Here is an 18362-nt window from a genome sequence, read left to right as displayed (position 1 = left end):
TAGAGAGCAACTAAACCATTTAACAGTTAAGGCATGGAATAAGATAATTCAAGAAATATGAGGAAAGACAAGGAAACAATCATTTTGACGGCTCATATACACTCTTCACCTTGCAAATACGCCGTTACACACGCAATTCACATAACATATAGCTCAAGGGTTACTAATTCCATCAAATCAAGGTTAGATCCACCACTTACCTCGCTCCTCTACCAAATCAAAGTTCAATCGGGACCTTTCCTCTAAAATTTGCCCCAAACCTATCAAATTTAACCCAAAACTGACTTAATATCATTAAATAATGCTAGAGAAATCAATTATAATAAATAATGCAAAGATCTTTACACTTTTTCAAAAACGTCAACTAAAGTCAACCCCGGGCTTGCTTGGTCAAAACTCGATATTCGTACCAAAACCCAATTACCCACCCCTGAGCCCGATTATGTGATTAGTTTCGAAATTTGACCTCAATTTGAGGTCTAAATCTCATTTTTACAAAAACTCTCAATTCTACCGAAATTCCTAATTTTCTACCATGAAAGAGCATAGATTAAATGTTAGAAATCAATGGGTTTTGATGGAAATGGAAGAAAACGAGTTAAAATATACTAACCTATGAAGTGGGGATGAAATTTCTCTTCAAAATTTCCTTTAGGCCGAGCTCTAATGTGAAGATGGTGAAAAATAAAGAAAATTCCGTCTTGGGATATTTTAAATCATTGGTGTCAGGTTTTTACCACGTTCGTGAAGGACCTGACGCTATTGTGAAGCACATCGACCCAATTGGCCCATGCATTCACACGAGATTCTCTTCGCGTTCCCGATGGATCTTCCCCCTGGACATCGCGTTCACAACCCTTTGATCGTGTTCGCGTAGAACACCTAGTTGCTCCCCTCCCAGATCCCCTTACTAATCGCGTTCGCGAGTGAAGATCTGCGTTTGTGAAGGGTTACTGCCAAATGCTCTGCATTCGCGAGCCCTTCTCCACGTTCACGAATAAAAATCCTCCCAGTCCCCAGTTACCCTTTGTGATTGCGAGAATTGCTTCGCGATCACGAAAAGGATACACCAGTATTAGCAGCAGTGAAAATCGGTTCTCCTTCAAGTCCAAAATGGTCAATAGCCAATCCAAAATTCACCTGAGCCCCTCAGGCTCCAAACCAAACATGCACATAAGTGTAATAACAACATGTGAACTTGCTCGCCGATTAAAACATCAAAATAACACCTAGAAGTATGAATTGAAAATCAAAATGAATGAAATTTTCAAGAAACTTAAGTACTTCCAAATTTACAATCGGATGTTTGAATTATGTCAAATCAAATCCTTTTAGTACCAAATTTTGCAGTCAAGTCAAAAATAGTGAAATTAACCTATATCAAGTTTCGGAACAGAAATCTGAACTCGGTAGCAACAAAGTCAACCTACGATCAAAACTAACAATTCTTTGAACCTTTAAATTACTAATTTTCAACAAATACATTAAATCAAGTTAGGGACTCCATTATTCAATTTCAGGCATATCCCAAGTCCAAAATCATGATACAGACCCACCAGGATCGCCAAAATACTGATCCGAGTCCGTTTACACAAATATTGACCGTAGTCAACTCAAGTCATTTTAAAGACAAAAAATCATATTTTCTTCAATTTACACATAAAATTTTTCGGAAAAAGACTCGGACTGCACACGCAAGTTGAGTCTAAACAGAGCTATTCGAGGTCTAGGAACACAAAAATAGAGGCTAAATCTCAAGATGACATGTTGAGTCATCATAGACCGTGTGAGTTTAAGACGTGTTTGGGATTTGTTTGAACTCATTCCAGGTTGCTGGTGTGTTGGCGCCTTAGGTATTGCATATGCGAGCACCAACATCGTAGTTTCAAAGTTGACAGGGATGTCACTACAAAAAATTCCCACCATAGGATATCGTGATGACACCTAGTCTCTAGGACTAGGACAACCTAGTATTCAAGAGAATATGACAAAAATAAGGACTGAAAAAATGATATAAACTGATGTCTCATATAAATCTTAATACTGAATCAAAGCTACAATACTCCAAAAACCTGGTGAAACCAAGTCATAAGCTCTACAAAAATGTGCTAAAATCTCAAATTTATCACTGCCTGAATAGAGGATAAACAACAATAAGAGAATGGCAGAAGGTGACTCCGAGGCCTACGAACATCAAGTAGGTATACCTTGAAGACTTTGGAAATATCTGGATGATATGTGGCATCTGGCACGGGCAAATGCACCTGGATCTACATAAAAATATGCAGAAGCATAGTATAAGTACACCACAATGATACCCAATAAGTATCAAGCCTAACCTCAGTAGAGTAGTGACGAGGCCAGGTCAATACACCTATTAGGATAGGAAAACTGGACAACATATAGCATAGTCTAATAATGGAAAGCAGGGAAGTAAATAACAAATAAGCAGTTCAATAATCTAAGCTAACAACGGAAATTTAAGTGGTAAAGGTAATAAGTAGAGAACACATAATGAAACAAGAAGTAGTCAACATGGACAACTACAAATAAGACAATGAGGAAATAGCAAGAGTTGTTCAACCAACAAACCTCTTTTACCATGGAATGTACAACAAGTATCACAACCAAGGTACCACGTCTCATATTCACATTTTACAATTTCAATCACAATCTTTCTTTATATCACTGCGTGGGCCTTGTATTTATTTTTAAAAACATTTTCCTGAAATAGCTACATGCATTATAGTCCACTTATCTCACCGCGTGGCTACAAGTAATTCCCTTACTAGTAACACGCATATAAATACCACCTTATCTCACCGCATCTGTATCAACCTGATCCATTCCCAATCCACACTCAAGAATGAGTGGAAGAGGTCATAGAAGAATAGTACCCAACTATGAGTCGGGGACAATTTTCTTAGGGAGCTAAATGTGGGTGTTAGAGTGTACACTTGATGACTGATGTGTCGGAGAATTTAGGCACATTTAATACAAATTGCTTAGATTTTAGCTTGTTTTAAATGCAATTATCTTTTATACTTGTGTAATTTTAGTGTTTTTGCAGTGTATAAGGTTTAAGGACTTAAGATCATGGAAATGAAATCAAAAAGCCAAAAAAATACAAGAAAAGAGCAAAATGCATCGCAAATGTGGAATTGCGGACTGCAAATCCAACATGCGGGCCGCATAATGCTCAATGGAATCGCAAACCACAACAGTTTGTTGGCCAAAGTCCAATGCAAGAAATGCGGTACAGTATGCGATCGCATAACAGGTTTGCGGGCCGCATAATGGACCACAAACTCGTTATGAAAGTTGCTGAAGGTGGAAAATGCGATGCGAAATGCGACCGCATAACTACAATGTGGACCGCAGAACGTGGATGCGATGAAGGCCTGGAAACTAGGGTTTGAAGATGCGATGGCCATGGCGAAAATGCAGAGCGCATGTCTATTATGCTGCAGATAAGCGGTCGCATAACTGACCGGAAAGGGTATTTTTGTCCGATTTTTGTCCCGAGTTTTGACCCACGATAAATAGATTTATTGGGGTTTTGTGGGGGCAGCTTGTCTTGTTTTTGAGCTACATTCCAAGTCTTTAATATTCCTCTCTTTTGGAAGCTTTTGAAGGAAGAATATTGTACTTTGTAAGCTTTATGACATTAAATATTCTCATCCTTTAGTATTTTAGTATTGTGTAGCTAACTTTAAATACTAAGGTTGTGGACCCTAAATAGGTATTATGTTAATGGGTGTTTAATATTAAATATATGTATAATCGTTGGTTGATATATATTTATTTCTCATTCTTTATTTATTGTTGGTGGTTGCAAACATTAACAAGTGCCATTAAATTCTTTCTTTACTTGGAAAAGTGAGTTAGGATTTGGTAGAAGTAAATATCAAAGACTCAAGGCTTTAAACCTTGTTTAATAGAATCGTTTAGGAATAAGTGGGTTTTATTTGGCATATATTGATTGTTCTTAATTACAACTCTTTTATATTTGAAAAAATCATAAAGAGGAAATACTACCCAACTATTGAAAAATATTGGGTAGTCATTTGAAAATCACTTGCATATCTAAAGAACCTTCCATTAGAAATATATCATATTAACACTGATAGCATTACACTTCATTGAAGGGGATACAACCTTGGTTTCCTTAATCAAATTATTTACATTCTCAACATTACAATTAGTTATTTCTTCAAACCAAAATCATATCATACTCTTGTTACAATTAATTGAATAGAATTGCGACTTAAGTCAAGTAACACACTACTCGAGTAACCTTTTCACGCCTATTCCCTGTGGGATTCGACCACAACCTTGTTGGGTTATTATATTTGACACCGACCACATTATACTATTTAATTAAAGTGTAATTTGAGCGTATCAAATTTTGGCGCCGTTGCCGGGGAATTCGGTTTTGAAATTACTAATTAGTGTATGCGTTTCTTTACGTCTTATTCTATTCCATAACACTTTGCTTGTTTTGCTTGGTGTTGATAGGAAAACATGGCCGAATATGAAGAAGAAATGGAGGCAAAAATGGAAGAAAATCCTTTTGCGGACATAGATGAGTACATCGAGGATACAAATGCTATTGTACCTCCGGTTATTGGTGCTGCAACTTTCAAGGTGGAACATGGTTTAATCCTTATGCTCAAAGCGGAGGGATTTTTTAGGAATTCCACTGATGATGATCCGATACAACATCTTAGAACTTCTTGGGTATGTGTGCAATGCACAAGCAGAACAATGTCTCTGATGATGACCTAAGGTTGAGGGTGTTCAAGTACTCACTAGTTGGGGATGCAAGGAAGTGGCTTCAAAATATGACACCAAACTCCATTCATTCTTGGCCCGAACTTGTCCGAGCATTCCTAGCTAAATGGTTCCCACAAAGTAAGAAGTCTGAGCTCCGAGATAAACTCTTCTTTTTCAAGCAAGTACCGGGAGAGCATCTACATGAGGCGTGGGATCGATTCAAGATATATTTGGTAATGTCTCCCAACCATGGTTTTCTGGATTCAATCTTGTTGGAAAAATTCTACATGGATTTGGATCCTATGAACTAGTCATAGCCAAGAATGCAGCTGATGTATCTTTCATGGACAAATCATTCGCAAGGGTCACACAAATACTTGACAAAATGGCAAAGCATAATCAAGCATGGCACTCAGAGGACACCACGGGTGGAATTGCATATAGATCTACTTCCTTGAACACCATGATCGAGGAAAACCAAGAGAGAGATCAAGTGATTGCAGGGCTTGCCACAAATGTCAATGTGTTGACAAAGATGTTCACAAAAAGCCAAACGAAGAAAGTAAATGTGGTAAAGGATGTGCAACCCATACCAAATGAAGACTTTGAGGAGGCAAACTATGTCAACAACTCTCAAGGAGGTTATCAAAGGAAACAATACCAAGGTCAAGGACAACAAAATCAATGGAGGCCTCACCCACAAGGGCAAGGCAACCAACATTGGCGAAATGACCAAAACGGCTCAAATCAAGGAAAGTGGAACAACTTCCCAAATCGGAGTTCAAACCCTTATGTTTCTCCAAAGGGTCAATATTCAAATCAATGTTCCTCAAGTGAGTCTAAGTTGGAAGGCATGCTTACACGGGTATTGCAAAATCAAGAGAAGTGCGACACTTCTATGAGGAATATGACCGAGCTTGTTGGTTCTCATACCACATCCATTCAAAAATTGGAGATGCAAATGAGAGACCTCTCTAGGGAACAAAATCCGAAGCAAAAAGGGACAGTTCAGAGTGACACTATTGTGAACCCCAAGGGTAGTGGGAGTGGTCCAATTTCTCATGTCATGGCAGTTACTACTCGGAGTGAAAAGGTACTACAAGGAGAGAGTGAACAACTAGTTGAAGTTGAAGAGTCCGAACATGAAGTTGAGGTTGAAGAGCAAAGTGTTGTTGAAGTTGAAAAGGTTCTTGAAGAGTTGAAAGTGCAAGAAGAAAACCGGGAAGAGGTAAAGGAAAAGGTAAAAGAGACACCAAAGACTCTACCACCTATTCCTAGACCTCCTCCTCCATTCGCTCAAAGACTTGCTAGGAAGGTTGATAATAGCAAAATCGAAAAGTTCTATGACATTCTCAAGCAATTATTGGTGAATATTCCATTTGTGGAAGCATTTCAAGAGATGTCGGGTTTTGCTAAATATTTGAAAGACTTGATTACCAAGAAGAGAACCACCAAAATTAAAGTGGCGAATGTGACTCACCGGATTAGTTCCATCATTGCAACATCTACCGTTCAAAAGAAAGAATACCTGGGAGCTTTCACCATTCCTTGTACTATTGGGGCACATGATTTTGCAAGAGCCCTTTGTGATAATGGGGCTAGCATCAACTTTATGCCTCTTTCCATTTACAAGCAAGCAGGGTTAGGTATGCCAAGGCCCACAAGTATGAGATTGCAAATGGCCGATCGTTCCATAAAGAGACCGGTAGGAATTGTTGATGATGTGCTTGTTAAAGTGGAAAAGTTTCATTTACCCGCCGATTTCGTAATCCTTGATTGTGCGGTTGACAAAGAGATCCCTATCGTTTTGGGGAGACCATTCCTAGCCATATCAAGAGAACTAATGTATTCGAAACGGAATGAGATCAAATTTCGTGTGAATGATGAAGAGGTCACATTCCAAGCAAGCAAGGGTATGAAACTACTACATGAATATGATAGCATCTCGGTGATTGATGTTGTTGATGAAGTGGAAGATGCGGTTGAAATACAGATGGAAGAACAATGCCTTGGTGAGGCGTTGGCGGCTATTTTGGTGAACTTTGATGGTGAAGATATGGAAGGATATATGGAATCGGTAAATGCACTGGAGGGGCTTGGGTCCTACACTTATGCTCCGGCAAAGCTCTCTCTCAACTTGGAGAATTGAGCCACTTCTCCCGCAAAGCCTTCTTTTATTTAGCCACCACAACTAGAGCTCAAACCACTTCCACCACACTTGAGGTATAAATTTCTTGGCTCAAATGATACTTTAAAGGTAATAGTTTCTTCTTTGTTAAATGGTGTGCAGGTAGAACAATTGTTGGAAGTCTTGAAAGAGCATAGTCAAGCTATTGAATGGACAATTGCGGACATCCGAGGGATTCCCGCCAGAATTTGCGAACACAAGATCCAATTGGAGAGTGAGACAAAACCAAGTGTGGAACATCAACGACGGTTGAACTCGTCCATGAAAGAGGTGTCGCGCCCCTTTTTCTCCCGAAATGGGTTTTATGACATTTGGTATGAGACAACTCGTTCCTTTTGGGAACTGGGTTTGCATTTGATGAGTCGCCACCTAATGATTTAGGGTGCATTAGGACACCTATAGGGTTCAATTCTAAGTTATTTGAACAACTAGAGATAGGGTAAGGGCTTGAAATTATCCTAAGGGGAAGGTTTTAGGCACCCCTCAGGATTCACTACTGTGGTTCTCGGCTAGACAGTTGATTGTGAATTTGTGAAATTTAGCAAATAGACAAGTATTGGCTCAAATATTAGGGGATGTAAATTTAAACACATAAGAGAAAGAACAATTAAAGGAGGTTTTTGAAATGAAGTTTGCAAATAAAGGGAAAGGGGTCCTAGGTTGATATTTAATATGGATCACATCAATGTGATACCCGGTATGACACTTATCAAAAGAGGGGATACACGTGGTATTAGCGCACCGGTCATCATATCCATATCTACCCTTCCCGCCCCGTTGAGGTATTAAAGCGCGGATTGCTCTCGATCATTATTGCATGCTATTACCCGTCCCATTCCTATCAGTCCCGGAGGAGTTTAGGACTACTATTCCTAAAGGGGAGGGATATTAGGCTGATTTTGGTTTCAAAAGGTAAAAATCTAAGGCGACATACAAAACATATAATACTGCATGTTGGGGAAAGCATGTAAAAATATAAAGGCTCATGCATACCTCCTCAAACAAAACACATAAATAGCATGACTTGCACATACTTTTAAGGTATGAATAAAATAATAAAGACGAGGGGAGTTAATTATTGAAGAAGATTAGTTTATTACATAACTTAGATAAGAAGTCTGAATCAGGCATGCCTGCTGGTTGTAGCAATTAACAAAAGCGGATTCAATTTTTTATTGGTATCATCACCTAAGGCTTGCCGAAGCGTTTGGGTGAAATGATATCTATTACTGATTCAGAAAGTGGAAAAATAGTAACAGTTTTAAAACAAACGATTGAGATCCTATAGACATGCTTTCTAAACCTCGTTAGATAAAGAAGGAAGGTTGTTTAAAAGTGGTTCAGAATAGACTGAATTTTAAATTGTTTGCAGATCCTATCGGCAGGATGTCTAATATTGCTAATTTTATTTCTATAGACATGATTTCTAAAAGGGGTATTGATTCTTCACCTTATGAACACGATATCTAATTTTAACCATTTAGATCCTAGGAACATGATATCTAAATGTGACCATAATATGCAGAATTTAAGCAAGTCCTATAGGCATACTCTCTAGATGCAGAACATGCAGAAATTTAATGAAAGCAGGTCCTATAAACATGGTATCTAACGTGTAGAATTACAAATGCATAGAATTACAAATGCATAATATAAACAAACGGATCCTATATGCATGATTTCTAATATGCAGAACTCACAACATGTAGAATTTAAATAGCAGATCCTATAGGCATGATTTCTACCCTTAAGCATGCATAATTACCCAACCCTTTTCACTAGCCAACCCCAATGTTTATTACAAATTATTACAGACTGGATAATGGATTACATCAGAAAAGTACAAAAGAAAAGTTACAACTAGAGAAAGCCTGATTCTTGACTTCATCTCAGAGTTATGAAATAAACCACCTCAAATTCCATTGATTCAATGCCTTTCTTAGACCTGGGTGTGTCAGAGTTCCCTAAGGGTTTCAAAAGATCCCGGGCGGTGCGTACACCCAGGTTTATGGAACCATATTGGGATGAGTGCAGTGTGGAAGTGACAGCCCTTATGTGTCCAAGTTCAGAGGGAGCTCATGGGTCCCAAGGCAAGGCTCACACAAGAGGGGCAGAACCTAAGTCTAAGAAGATAGTGAAAGTGCAGGAACAGAGTCTTAAAACTGAGGGGATAAAGAAGAGGGTAAAGGGTGATAGGGAGATAGTAATTAGTAACACACGGAGTTAATAACTTCATACAAAAGGGGGTCAGGGGTTGGAAATCCATTGCAAGGAGCCCATGTACTTAGGCATGGATCAGCTTTGGGCATGCACAGCAGTAGAAGGTGCTGACATGCCTTTAAACCAATCAGAACACACAATATCTAGAGAAGACATGGAGGTTATGATCCCAGGGGGATCAGATTTGGGCCATGCACAACAATGTCCAATGTTGTCATGCCCCAAACCAACCACAGATACTAAAGACATTGGGGATGAGGATTTAAGATTCACAAGTCATAATAAGTAATGGACAGAAGCATTAACTCGGAACAGGAAGGGGCAGATTATAATATGTTTAATAATGAAACTTGGTAAAATACAAACAGGAGACAAACAAGGATGGAAGAGATAGTAAAGAAACATGTTGTTGTTGGTGCAAAAGCGCAATTAGAACATACCAGTAAGATGAAAATGCAGAGAAAAATAAGCAAGCTTCCGACGGCCTAGCCTTGGCTTTCAGCCGGCTAGGTAAGGCAGCAATACAAGTGGCAACGGAGAAAAGAGAGAGATTTTAGTGGAGTGTGTGTTTGAACTCAAGTGTTTTATGCCTTGTGTTCGTGTGTTTGAAAGAAGAGAAGGTGAGTATTTATAGTTTTGAAAGCATGTAAGAAATAAGGCAATAAATGCACATATGAAAGTAATCAGCAATTAGAATCAATCAACCAAGTGATTCCCATTTAATTGAGGAATAACTTTTTTAACGTGGCAAACAGGTTTAAAAGAAGGAAAGAAAATCAGTTTGTAGGCCGACTGGTTATTACTGTAGACATGTGATTTTTGACCCTCCCCAAGATTTTTTATATTTTAGCACGTAAATATTTAATTTAGGCCCAATATAGCTATTTCAACTCCTTTTTACTCTTTTACTTTATTTTACTACAAGGGAATGAAAATTACAAAAAAAAATATTTTTATTTTATGTAACCTTCATTAAGTAAAAAAAAATATACAAAAATAGTACCTTAATTCTATCTTTATATAATCTTGAAAATACAAAAAATATGTAATACTTTCATGTTTTAATATAGTTTAGTTTAATTAATTAGAATTTATTTTTGCATCATGTAGTATAGTTATCTTATATTAAGGGAATTTATCTATGGTTTTAATTAATAATTTTTGGAGTCTTTTTAGCCCAAAATTGAAACACAAAAAAAGACATGGTCCAACCCAATTATCCTTAGCCCATTCTTCCTAGCCCATTAGCCCATTAGCCCATTTAAGTGCAAGACTTAATCCTAGCCTTCTATTTCCTCCTAATCCAATGGTCATCATCCTTTCCCACTTCCATATAAAATACCCAATTATAGAAACCCTACCCTAAGTTTTCAATTCCTAAACCCAAGACTCTTAGAAAAGAAAAATGGCGCAGCTCATTCCATAGAAGAAAAATAATAATCAGACCCAAATTCTCTAACGATATGCGTTGACACGACTGCTTCGAGGTTTCTTTTCCTTCGCGTAAGGATTTCTAAAATGAATCCCTTGGCCAATTGAAATCATGAATGGAAACGCCACTCCTTGCTTCTTCTTCCTCAAGAGACTTTACTTTTTTTATATATAAAACTTCCATAGCCATGTAAGACAAAGCTAAGACCAAAATATTAGAATTCTTCAGTATAATCTAGGATTTTTAAAAGCAAATTGGTTAAAGATGGCACTTGCCAAGGCTAAGGAAATTGTTTATGTTAATCCATGTCGTGGTCTTAACCAAGACGTATTGTCCGTTCTGCGTTAGCGTCAAGGATTTGTTGAGTAAGCTGATCAGCACACTGTTCCAAACGTCTTCATTGGCGAGAAGCATATTGGTGGTTGCGACGTGATTTCGGCTATAGCGGGCATAGGGAATTAAGATTGAGGTCATTTTTGTTTTCAAGTTTTCCAGCGTCGATTCGAGGTTCTGGTTTCAATGTGTAGCTGTTTGTTCATTTCGATATTTGAGTTCCAAAATTTGTAACAACTGATTTTCCATACATTAAATGAAAGCAATTTCAAGATCCTTGAGGTCAATGATGGCAAGGATTCCAACAGTGATCATCCTTTGGTAAGCTTTTCATTGCTTAAGCTGCGAATGTATTAGAGTATTTTCTACTTAATTTGTTAAGTTTGCTTGGTTTAGTGTTTGTTGTGCTGTGGAAATAGGTATCTTAATTATGTTGGCTCATATTGATTTATTGGTATAGAATTTCATTTTGTGCGTTTATTGTTGTCTATGGAAATAGCTCATTAGCTTTTGTTGACTTCATAATTAGTTTGAAAATAAGGAAGATTAATATTGTGATTATTATTATTGAAGCTAGTAGCTGGAAATCGTTGACCAACTATGCCAATACCTTGTTGTGTAGTGTTTAATAAATAGCTTATGGCCCTCTAAAGTTTCATTTGAATTACCTTTAGAAATTAGAAATAGATGTGTGCCGCGCCAAAAAAAATTCCAAATGTGTGTCCCTTGCATAATTGTTTCTTTTAAAGTCCTTAGAATTCGAAGCGTGCCATTTAGCTAATTTTCATGGCTCTCGCAAAGTTGCTAACGCGCATTTCCTTTAGACGCGTCATTTTAATAAAATTACCTTCCTAAATTCGGGTGCGCATTTATGTGACCCAAATCCAAATCTCAACAATGTCAAAATATGTCGAAGACCGCGGGTGCATTTATGTGACATGGTTCAAGACGTGTTTTAACAATGTTGTAATTTTCCTTAAAAATAATAAAAGCAGTTATAAAGTTGAAATTGAACCACATGCTAAAACATGTATTAAAATCAAATAATAGGCCAATTATAATAGTTGAGCGACCTTGCTAGAACCACGGAACTCTGGAATGCCTAACACCTTCTCCCGGGTTAACAAAATTCCTTACCCGGATTTATGTGTTCGCGGACTGTAATACAGAGTCAATCTTTTCCTCGATTTGGGATTTGAACCGGTGACTTGGGATACCATAAAATTATCCCAAGTGGCGACTCTGAATTTTTAATAAAATAATCCCATTTCGATTGTCACTTTAAGTCGGAAAAAAACTCTCTTATACATCCTTACAGGGGGTGTAGGTGAAAAAGGAGGTGTGACAGCTCTGGCGACTATGCTGGGGATCGAACCCAGAATCTCTGGTTCAGGGTTCAAGAATTCGAGCTTAGATGAATTTTTACATTTGGTTTTATCTGTTATCTGATTTTATTACATGTTTGAGCCTAATGTGCTAAATATTTCTTTTCACCGCTTTGATATTATCTGAACTGTATATATAAACTACTACGAAACCCCTCTCTTCTCTCTCCCGAGGAGTGCACGCTGGTCGTGACTTCTTTCTGTTAGTATCATATCCCAAATAGAACGAGGTTCGGACAAGTTGCAAAGCCGGATGATCTTTTGGTTACCGGTACGCAACCCCCCCCCCTCGGCTCGAGTTGTCCGCTCGGGTAAGCCAGGTCTAGAACAAATAAACCCAGGTTTTTAAACCTAGAATAACTCAGCCTCATGCCGGATCCCTAATAGGAACGTTTGTTTGCATCATGTGCACTTGACTTAGGGGACTCAACACAGGGGTTGGGTCCGTCTAGGACAGGTGTACCCAAAATAACAGACCATCTTGATGCATCCTATGTGCTACATGTTACATTTATTAAAGGGTAAAAGGGTCATTTGGCGGACCAATAATAGTTGAGGGCAAATGAAAAAAGAAAAAAAAAAGAAAAAAGGAAAAAAGAGAAGGTGAAGCGTGAAGATAAAGCGAGTGGGGCCTAATTATGTTTTCTGTCACATTTTGTTAGAAAACAAAAGCTTGAAAATTCAAAAAAAAAAAGATTTTGCACTTTTTCATCATTTTCCGAAAAATCAAAAATCAAAAAAAAAAGGAAAAAGAAACTCCAAAAAAAATGTTGCATGTTCATCATTTTTTTCAAAAAAAAGAGACAAAAAACATATTTTCTCTAAGCTAGTTGTTTTTTTAATTCACGCCCGTATCCAATCTGCCCGAACTACGCATACCTGATTCTCGTTTTTCGGGGCATGATACGTAGGCAACCCACATAGGGTCCGGTTTTCCTAGTAAATCTTAGGTTCTTGGCTTTGCAGGGTCATAGCCAAATTTTGCACTTCTAGCCACCTTTTGGCCAAATAAGCCAGTTTGCAAAAATAGCCTCAACCATGTCTTCCATGTGTCCAGTAGGGAGTGTTATTGTCTCACATAGTGTTGATTTAAAGTTTTCTCATATAGGTGTGGATTTATTTACCGATGTTTGAGCATGACGGACACCGCGTGACCATCCGGTCAGGATCGCTTAGTCAGGAGTTGCTTGAGGAGACTTGCTTTATTTTTAAGTTTTGAGTATGTTCTTCATTTTATGTCGTCTTTTACTTTCTAGTTTTGTACAATAATGTCAAGCCTTTTGTTATTGTATTTTCTGCTTTATATTTGAAAATATGTTGTAACTCCAAAATCCAAAAAGAGATGTTGCATTTTATATTTCGTTATAAATTTTCTTTAGAATACTAATTCTAGAAATGAAAAAAAAATTGAGGTTGTTTTTCCTTTAGGAAATTAATATCTAGGACTTAAAATGAATTGTTTTTATGTTTCCTTTAGTATATTAGGACCAAAATTCAAAAAAAAAAAGAATTTTCTTTTATTACTTCTTTAAAAACTTTCTTTAAGGTGTTAATTCCAAAATCCAAAACGATTTTCTTTTGAGGTGTTTCTTTGGAAAATTAGTGAAAAATGAAAAAAAAATTCTTTTATTTTCATTAGAACTTTAGGATATTGTACATAGAAAAAATACTTTATCTTTTGTTTATCATTAGAATTTATTTTTTAGGTAATCAAAATTGAAATCCAAAAGCATTTTGTTTTATCTTTTTCATTGCTCGTTTCGAAAAAATATATATGAACGTTAAGCTTGAGTTTACAATATGTTATAGAACATTAAGTCTAGAAAATTCAAAAAAGAAATATTTGTTTCTTTTATTTCGCTTTTCTCGCCAGAGTAATCATTAAGGTAAAAGGAAAAAGAACGTTAGTTTGTTTACGTTATCCCGATCTTCCAGAACTACGCAAAGGTTTGATTCATGTGGCGTCATGATACGTAGGCAACCTACATAGGGTTCGATCGAATCATTTTTTTATTATTAAAAGAAAAAAAAGGAAAAAAAAAAGAAAAAGAGGTGAAATTATGGGATGTGAATATGAGAGAAAGAAAGAGTGATGATTAAAAAAAAGGAAGGAATGAAGGAAATGGGCAAGCCAACAAGTGCTAGAAAAGCAAAGAAAAGAGAGGTTGAAATGAACAAATTGGGATGATGCCAACTGACTTTTGTACCCTCGAAATTATTTTAGAACCGATAACTGTGGCTAGGTGCATTGCACATAAAGTGAGATTATCTTATGTTAAATGCCCTAACGCTAACGTGATAGCTTCATTTTTGTTATATTCATAGTAGAAGGGTGGTTGGTTTGTGGTTTTAAAGGGTAACTCTTCTCTAAAACATAAAGTCAAGGCAATGGCAGACAACAACAGAACTGAGTTGGTTAATACCGGCGCTCGAAAGCAGTTGGTTGAATAGGACAATGGGTTGGTCGAAGAGGTAAAGATGTTAAAACAACACATGGCTGACATGTATCAGGCTTGGATGACTGGGAAGGCGCCACCCCCGCCACTACCTAGCTTCCTAGATGCTGCCATTACCCAAACTCCGGACACAATGCCAGATGATCCTCAATACTCTCCAAATCCACCCGCTTATCACAACTTTCCCAACCATCCTAGTAGCTCCATCACTCGTCCTCTAACTATCTTTTCCAAAAGTTCCCTCCTGTCACATTCACTATCCCCGACAATGAACACCTACTCAAAGCTCATGATGCTCAATATTACCCCTCAAAGGCTACCCACAAGGCTCCCTACTTATACAAACAGGGCCCAAGGGATGAGCCTCATGTTGAAAATGAAAGGATCACAGGAAGAAAAGGAAAAGTTGGGGAACCCAGGAGGCTGAAAGGTATAGAACAGTCCTTAAGGAATAAGCAAGGAATGGGAGACCAGGGTAGCATGGCTTACAAAGAACTGTCTGTGTCCCCTGATGTTCGCCTACCGGCAGGGTTCAAAGTGCCAAAATATAACTTGTATGATGGGTGTGGAGATCCGGTAGCCCACCTGAGGGTTTATTGCAGTGAAATAAGAAGTGTTGGAGAGAAAGATGACTCGTTGATGGCATATTTCAGTAAGAGCTTGACTGGGGCAGCTTTGGAATGGCATAATCATCAAGATGTCAGTAAATGGCCTACATTGGGCGACATGGCTCAAGATTTTGTGCGACACTTTCAGTACAATATAGACATTGTCCCAAACCACTCCTCCCTATCTCAGATGGAAAAGAAACCAAAGGAAAGTTTTAGGGACTTTTGGCTCAGATGGAACGAACAAGTTGCTCGGGATGGTCCTCCCATTAATAGAAAAGATATTGCTGAGCCCCACCGACGACAGGGTCCAGTGGTTGTTCTCTCCAAACGTCCTCAGCCTCAATTCCAACCCCAAACCTATCCTCGAGCCCCACATAATCCACCTCAGCAATATCCTTTTAACAATGACCGGTCATATGTTCAACCACTAGGCCACTCCCTCTGCCAACGACATGATCCGGTGGTCGTTCTTGCTAAACGCTTTCAGCCTCAATACCGACCCCGTGAACATCCCCAAACTCCACATAAGCCACCCTAGTATTATCCATCAAACAACATCTGTCCATCTGTCCAACTACCGGGTCACTCCCTAGGGCGAGCACCAGCATCCCGAAATTCACGTGTGCCTTCACAGCATTTTCAAGCATCCAACAATCCTAGGAAACTGAGGCATGGAGGGAGACAAAGGCAAAAAGACAATTTCATACCCATCGGAGAATCCTACACAAGTTTGTTTGAAAAGTTAAAGCATTCTGGCCTGATTGAGCCGCTCCTTGGCTATACTCCAGACCCATATGCGAAAGGCTTTGATCCTACTGTTCGATGCAAGTACCACTCTAATGTCCAAGGGCATAGCATTGAAGATTGTCGATCTTTGAAAAGGGAAATAGAAAGAATGATTCAGGAATGGGTAATTGTGAGCAATGACAGTGACAGGAAGCATGTGAATCATCGTGGGAACTTGTTGACTAAAGTTGATAATGTTGAAGTCGGTGATGGTCTTGGCAATATTGATGTAGAACTCAGTGGCTAAGATGTCGTGCTTGGTAATTGGAAAGACGCTCCATCTCTTGGCTAGCTGGGGAGTCTTGGTGGTTTATTTTGTTGTCATTTCTGTTGTCCGGATTATTTTTAGGGTTGTAACCCTGATATTGTCTTATGACTCAACCCCTTCTATCCTTTTATTTTGCCTAGTTTTTTTAGTCATAGTAGCTCGTTTAATGTTGTTTAGGTTTGTTCCAGGTTTGTGATCCCAGTTTAGTTTGCTTGTCTTGTTGTTCGAACCGTGTTAGCGCCTGTCTAATGCAATTTCATGTTTTCTGTTATTTCTAGCCATTTTCTTTTGTTTAGTTCTCTTTTCTTTCTACAATTCTTTTCCTGTTGGCTCTAGTGACATGACATGCATGCGTAATTCTCAACTTGAGCTCAAAAGTTAGTTTTGTCATGAAGCATTGAAACAATTTTGAAGATGACAAGGGCACTTGATGGGAATAAGAACAGATTTGGACACTTTGAGATCATTTGAAGCCCGAACCATGTGAAACTGGGGCAGATAGAACAAAAAGAAATACTATTGAAACGCATCCTGCCACATCAGGTTGAAGCTAAAGGCAAGTTTGCCCCAAATTGGCAGGGGCCGTTCGTGGTAAGGAGAGTGTTGCCCAATGGTGCTTTGTGTTTAACAGATGGCAAATGTGTGGATATTGTTATCAATTCTAATGCAGTCAAAAGATATTGTGTATGATTCCATTGGTTTGTTTAATTGTGTTTGTTTGTACTTGGCATGTTCTGAAGATTGGAATGACGAAGGCATTTTGTTCTGCTATCTAAATACTTTATCCTTTGTTACCCTTTTGAGCCTTATTTATTTCTTTTTTATACCCCTCTCTTGGAATCAGTGGTAAAGTTCAGAAATGCAAGTGCAAAATGTAAGTAAAGGACAAAGAAAAAAGAGAAAGAAAAGAATGAAAAGAGAAAGAAAAGAATGAAGAAAGAAAGAAAAGAATGAAAAAAAAAAGAAAAAGGGAGGGAAAAACAACAAAAAAAACAAAAAGAAGAGAAAGAAAAGAAAAGAAAAATCACAACAAACAAAGTAATTCATATGATATGAACTACGTTCAACCTGATTCCTTTTAAGTATATGTAGGCAGCCTCACGGTTCGGTCCTATCAAAATACAATCCAAAAGTCCCCCAAGCAAAAAAACTGGGGCAGAAGTTGTGGTTGTTGTATGAAATCTGATTCCTAAAGTTGTAATTTTGAACCCGTTTGAATTGTTTTGAGCCTTTGATATCCTTTCTTTTTAACCCTAGCCAAAAGCCCACGTTACGGTCCAAAGGAAAGACCTTCCGATCAGTCTTCGAGAGATGCCAAGTCAAGTAAGGAGAGGTAAATCATATCAGGGGCAACACTCTAGTCCAAGTAGAAAAATAATGAAAATGAGAGAGTCTTATTGGTGAAAACCCTCACGGGCACCGTAAGGCGACGGTAAGTTGAGAGAAAGAACAAAATGAGAGAGGCTTGATGGTGAAAACCCTTTGGGCACTACAAGTTGAATAAGGATTGTGAATCACATTGGATAATCGGAGCAGTGAAGCCCAGTTTCACGGTTTAGGGGTATAACAGGAGTTAAACATCATACTTGATCAACAGAATAGGCCACAGGTGCATGTCCTGGTCATTAGAGTTGGTATCTATATCTGATAGGTTTATACTTTGTAGCTTTCTTGTTAGGAATCATTTCTTTCCTTTGTCCTTTACTCTGTTCCTTTTGTCCTGATTACTTCCTTTTTCCTGAGTCTGTTTGGTCAAAATAAGTGAATGACTTCAAACTTTGCCACCAGCTTTCCAATTGCACAAAATGGGATCTGGCCAGCACATCAAAGCGGCATAAGTTAGGAAAGAACAACAAGCGCACTGAGTTGGTAGCAATCAACATGCTTTGGAATCCATGAGAAATACA

Source organism: Nicotiana tabacum, chromosome 20 (genome assembly GCF_000715075.1).
Source record: "Nicotiana tabacum cultivar K326 chromosome 20, ASM71507v2, whole genome shotgun sequence".
Lineage (NCBI taxonomy): Eukaryota > Viridiplantae > Streptophyta > Magnoliopsida > Solanales > Solanaceae > Nicotiana > Nicotiana tabacum.
Note: the sequence above shows the minus strand (reverse complement) of the source record.